This window comes from Gekko japonicus, unplaced genomic scaffold (assembly GCF_001447785.1).
Source record: "Gekko japonicus isolate JY-2015 unplaced genomic scaffold, Gekko_japonicus_V1.1 scaffold2465, whole genome shotgun sequence".
NCBI lineage: Eukaryota > Metazoa > Chordata > Lepidosauria > Squamata > Gekkonidae > Gekko > Gekko japonicus.
Genome location: NW_015159787.1, coordinates 47,110 through 52,621, shown reverse-complemented (window position 1 = coordinate 52,621; position 5,512 = coordinate 47,110). Strand labels below are relative to the sequence as shown.

The following is a 5,512-nucleotide window of genomic DNA, read 5'->3' as shown; positions in this document are numbered from 1 at the left end:
TCTTCTTCTTCTTTTACCTCACAGGGTGTCTGTTGTGGGGAGGGGAAGGGAAAGAAGTTTGTAAGCCGCTCTGAGACTCCCTTGGGTAGTGAAGGGCGGGGTATAAATCCAATCTCTTCCTCTTCTTCTTTTACCTCACAGGGTGTCTGTTGTGGGTAAAAAGGTAAAGGTAAAGGTTCCCTTGCTCGAAAGCCAGTCGAATCCGACTCTAGGGTTGCGGTGCTCATCTCCGTTTCAAAGCCAAAGAGCCAGCGCTGTCCGAAGACGTTTCCGTGGTCATGTGGCCGGCATGACTAAACACCAAGGCGCACGGAACGCTGTTACCTTCCCACCGAAGTGGTCCCTATTTATCTACTTGCAATTTCTTGCTTTCGAACTGCTAGGTTGGCAGGAGCTGGAACTAGAGACAGGAGCTCACCCTGTCTTGCGGCACCCGGGTCTTGAACTGCTGAACTACTGACCTTCCACAGCCTGCAGTTCAGCGTCTTAACCACTTGAGTTAACCAAAGGAGTTTGTAAGCCACTCTGCGACCCCTTTGGGTAGTGAAGGGCAGGGTATAAATCCAATCTCTTCTTCTTCTTCTTCTTCTTCTTCTTCTCCCTCCTTTCTTCTTCTCTTCATAGTCCAATCATCTACCAAGTCCCTCTTGGCTCTCAGACTCACCTGCTGATTGGCTGGGAGCCAAGGAGGTATCTTGTGAAGTCGAGGTCTGGGTCATTTGGGTCCATGGGCCAACCCCAGGAGACTGGCAGGGGGAGGACAGAAGAACCTTGAACCAAGCATCCCCCCAAGTGTTCAGCTCCGTGCACGTGCAAGCGCATTATGAGTCACTAACACGGCCCAATACAAATGGCTGTTTGGGGAATATTGGTTCTCAGCCCCCAGGAAGGCTACAAGACACTCGCTCCGCCTTTCATCCCTTTTGTTATCCGCACCTAAGCCAAAGCCAACACGATTCCGCCCACGGAGTTTGCACAACCAGCCATCAGTAAGGGAAATCAGCCGTTTCGACATTGCAAGTGTCTAGGAACCAACCTGTAACTTTGCAGAGTTGGCATGAAATCCTTCGGGCATCGATCCCACAGAGGACCGGGTGAAGCCAAAGAAGTGTCAACAACCCAAGCGCCGGGATTAAACGACAAACGCACCCAGGTAACCGCCCCCAGATCTCCTTGTAGAACACGCTCGCCCTGGGAGTCATCAGCTGAGGTTTTCCCATCGGTATTTACTGCCGTGCCTGAAACGGCTACACCAAGGCGGAAATTCAACAGATGTAGCTGTTCCCGTTGTAGCACCTACTGAATTTCCGCCTGTTCAAGGCACAACAGCCCCGGCTGGGGAAGTCAGTAGCGTCTTTTGTGTCGTGCATTTCTTTCACAGGGTTCCTCTTCCCACTTGCAGCTTTCCAGCACTTGTTTCCACCGTTTCAGCAGCTTAGCAATGGTTACCACCTTTCTGAGCCTCTGGGCACATTTGGAATTCTGACACGGCTTGGTGGGCGTGGCCACAAAATGGCGGCCGCAAAGGGCAGAGCCAGCCACAAAATGATTATCACAGGTGAAGAAGAAGAGGAGGAGGAGGAGGAGGAGGTGGTGGAGGAGATGGAGATTGGATTTACACCCCGCCCCAAAGGTGTCTCAGTGCGGCTTACAAACTCCTTTCCTTTCCCCTCCCCACAACAGGACACCCTGTGAGGTAGGTGGGGCTGAGAGAGCTCTTTCCAGAACCACCCTTGAGAGAACAGCTCTGACAGAACTGTGGCTTGCCCAAGGTCATCCAGGAGCTGCATGTGGAGGAGTGGGAAATCAAACCCAGCTCTCCCAGATTAGAGTCCGCACACTTAACCACTACACGAAACTACACCATGGTGCCTCCAAGTACCAGGTTGGGGACCCCTGGGCTACATACTTTTATACACACACACACACCCCGCCGGTCCAGACAACAAACGGACATTCACACTTTGGGTCGATGCTCCGGAGCTAAACTGCCATCACACGTTCAGTGATTTCTTTTTTCCCCTTTTTTAATAAATAACTTTTATTTATATACTGTAGCAACGATTGACAGTAGCACATACTATTAGGAAAGCACTACAATAAAAACATAATTAAAAAACAAAAAAAAACCAACAAGAGCAATAAAACCAAACAACTATTCAATACATAGCTATAACCTTCAAATTCTCTAGAAGTGCCTTTTTTCATCTTACTGTGTCTTACCATATAGTCAAGAAAGGAAAACCAACGTTCCCAAAAACCTGAATGAAACTCTGGATTCTCTGCCAACTTCTGATATTTTATCCATGACCAGGTATTCCCATAACTTATTAAACCGCATAATCGATGAGGGTTGATTACTGTTTTTCCAATGCCTAGCCACTGAAGTCTTGACTGCCACCAACGTATAAGAAATGAGATCTTTCCTGACAGCAGGAACATCTATCCCCTCCCATAAGTGGAGATTTCTGAAGAGGCAACCCACAGACACACCCTAACACCCTACACTCCGGTCCCACCTGCACTGTCAAGTGACTTTTAGGGGCTGGAGGCTCAGACGGATCACACCTGAGCCCCCCAAAACTGCATCATGCGAACACGCCTCCTCTCAACCCCTGCAGGCACGCGAGTTCTTCTAGAGGAGTGAAAGATGATTAGGAAATGCAATTTATTTCTGAACATGCCCGTTCCACCAAGTGGGGTAGCCCCAGTCTCGTACGTTACAATGGCATGGACGCCCTGCACCCCTGGGTTCAAATCCAGTAGCATCTTAAAGAACTACAAGATTTCCATGGCATAAACTTTCAAGAGCCGAAGCTCGCTTTTATAAGAAGATTAGACCCTTGAAAGCATATACTCTGTACACCCTGGAAATCGTGTTGGGCCTTTCAGTTGCTACCGAACTCGAATCTTGCTTTTCTGCTGCAGACCAGCACAGCTCCCCACCAGAAACTATTTGCACCCCTAATCCTTCCAAGAAAGATCACCCCCTTGCAGCCAGTGTTCCCTCTAAGCTGAGTTAGTGTGAGCTAGCTCACAGTTTTTTAGCCTCCGGCTCACACATTTTTTGTCTTGGCTCAGGAAGGATGGCTCCAAAGCAAACTGGTTTGTGCAGTAGCCAAATGGCTCGCTCACAACTTTAACGCCAGGAGCTCACAAAGTAGAATTGTTGCACACAAGACTCCACAGCTTGGAGGGGAGCATTAAGTTGCAGCTTTCCAATAACCGCTTCTTTTCGCTACCATCTCCGCCTTCCCCTTAGTGTATCCCTTATTCCAAGCACTGCTGTCCACGACCATCTCCCTCCTTCAAAGATCTTTCTAAGACCTCTAGGGCCAGATGGTTTCAGTGGGAAATGAAATGCCCCGATTTACTCAGAAGTCACACCTCGCATAGAGCACCTCTCCCACTCCCAGGGTGACACCAGTTTTCTAGCAAATGTCACGTAAGCCGCAAGAGGTGGGCCTCGGCTAATTAAGCAACCATACGACCCTCCAGTTTGGGAAGCTTTGTCTTGTTGACGCAGCCTGCGAAGACTTAATGCGAAATGGTAGGAAAGACGCAGCAACAGAGCCCGCCGTTCTACGTGGGAACCTTCGAACGGCAGGAGCTCTTCCGGTTTAAAGGCAAAGCCTTTGTACGCGCAACACAAATGGGGCCATTATGCTGCCCTTCAAACGGGTCTTTAACACACCCGTCGGCTGAGCTCCCTACAATGGCAGAGCAGGTGGTGTGCAGGGACCACGGAGCCTCTTATGCTAATCGCATTCTCCCCGTTGCCTTGTTACGCCAACCGCCCCCCCCCCCCCCCCCAGCCTTTCCACCTCCATCTGTTTCTTCTGTCCACCTGTTTGTCCCACATTTTAGATTTCAAGACCCTTTCCGATGCACCGATTGCCTCGTCCGCTCCCAGAATCGCGAGGGGCTGTCTTTTGGCAACACCGAGGAGACGGAGATCCCCCCAAAATCAGCGGGGACGAGAGCACACGTCACCATTTTTACAGGGCACACCAGCGGATACAAAAACGACACGGAAGAGGAGGAGAAATGGACTCTTGCCTACCTTCTTTTTGGAGTGGGCTCTGTCCTCCTCTTTCGCCGCTTTGCTATTTTTCCCCGCTCTGGAAACTTTTTGCTCCCCGGACTGTTTAATGGTGATTTTGATCTCGGGTGGGCATATATAGTTCTCCAGGTTCTTGGGGGGCTTCTTGGCTCTCTTGGTAGTCTGGATTTTCAATTTAAGACTCCCCTCGGTGAAGTTAGCCTCCTTGATGGAAAACTCCTGGTCTTCCAGGCCGTCTCCGGCCACCCATTTCTCACTGTCCGCGTTGGACGTTGAATCCACGTCTCTCCCCGAACACAACTCGTCCTCTTCCTCGGCCTCCATACGATTGCTGCTCACGGCCATGCCTTTCGTGGAGCCCGACGTCGGCAGCATGGCCTCCCCAGGGCAGCCGGGGGCAGGGGGGGCCTTCGCAGAAGCAACAGCAGACGTCAGGAAGTCCGTCTCTCCTCCCCTTTGACGCATAGTGCTCGAATTTTCCCTTGGCTCCATGTCAATCCCCCGGTCCATGGAAGTTTTAAAAGGGGGGAGTGGAGAGAAAAGGGGGGACACCCCAGAAAGGGAACAGTAGCTATCGGTAAGGTTTAGAGTCCCAACTGCCCAACCACTGCAAGGAGTTCAGAAGAGTTCAGATCTGCAACTGGTGAAGACACAAAAACAACAACAGAGAAGAGTTTTAGTATTTCAGAGGCCTATTTTAGATGCAAATGAAACTTAAAATAGCTTGAGTAACTAGTCCGCTGTTCGAAAGGTTTCCTGGCAGATCCAATAAAATTAAACTTGATCGCTTCAAGTTTACCTCAAGAACCTCAAGACAACAAGTTTACCTCAAGTTTACCTCAAGAACCACCAGACAACAAGACAGGTGGCTAGATTTTGTACCCAGGTTTACAAGGAGTATAAAATGCATGGCAATTAGATTCTTTAATCTTTTATCTAAATCGTACCCAAATTTTACGGCTGTCTTATTTTATCTCGACGTTATAGTCACAGTTTTTAAAATTTAAGTATGCCACTGTTGGTTTTATCTCATATTTATTATTCAAATGTTTTTATGTAAAATGACTGAGTGCACTGGCCGTTGACTGTAGCAATAAATTTGATTTGATCTGGCTTGAGTAACTTGAAGAGCTCAAGAAACCAAATCCTAAAACTCAAATTCAGCACTTTAACTCCAAACAGATCTCACTTTCATGGATGCGTATCGAAATTCGAATTCAGATGCTTTCCATTTTAAGTCACAACCAAGTTCAAATTTTACCTTTGAGGGACGGGAGGCAGAGCTGGACTAGAAATTTCATATTTTGTAGTTTAGATTTTTCTAGAACTTTAACATTCAAGATTAAGGTTTTCAGAAAGTTTTCAGTTCATGTTCAGAAACGTTTAGTCTGCTGCTAAGTGCTGCCCTTGACCTTCGCATTATTATTGTTACTTTTTATTGTATTAGAT

The 5,512-nt window shown here is 48.4% G+C and overlaps 1 pseudogene; it reads right to left on the bottom strand.

The window, feature by feature from the left end:
• Positions 1 to 4,063: 4,063 nt before the first annotated feature.
• Positions 4,064 to 4,689, bottom strand: LOC107107015 (annotated as a pseudogene).
• Positions 4,690 to 5,512: the final 823 nt, after the last annotated feature.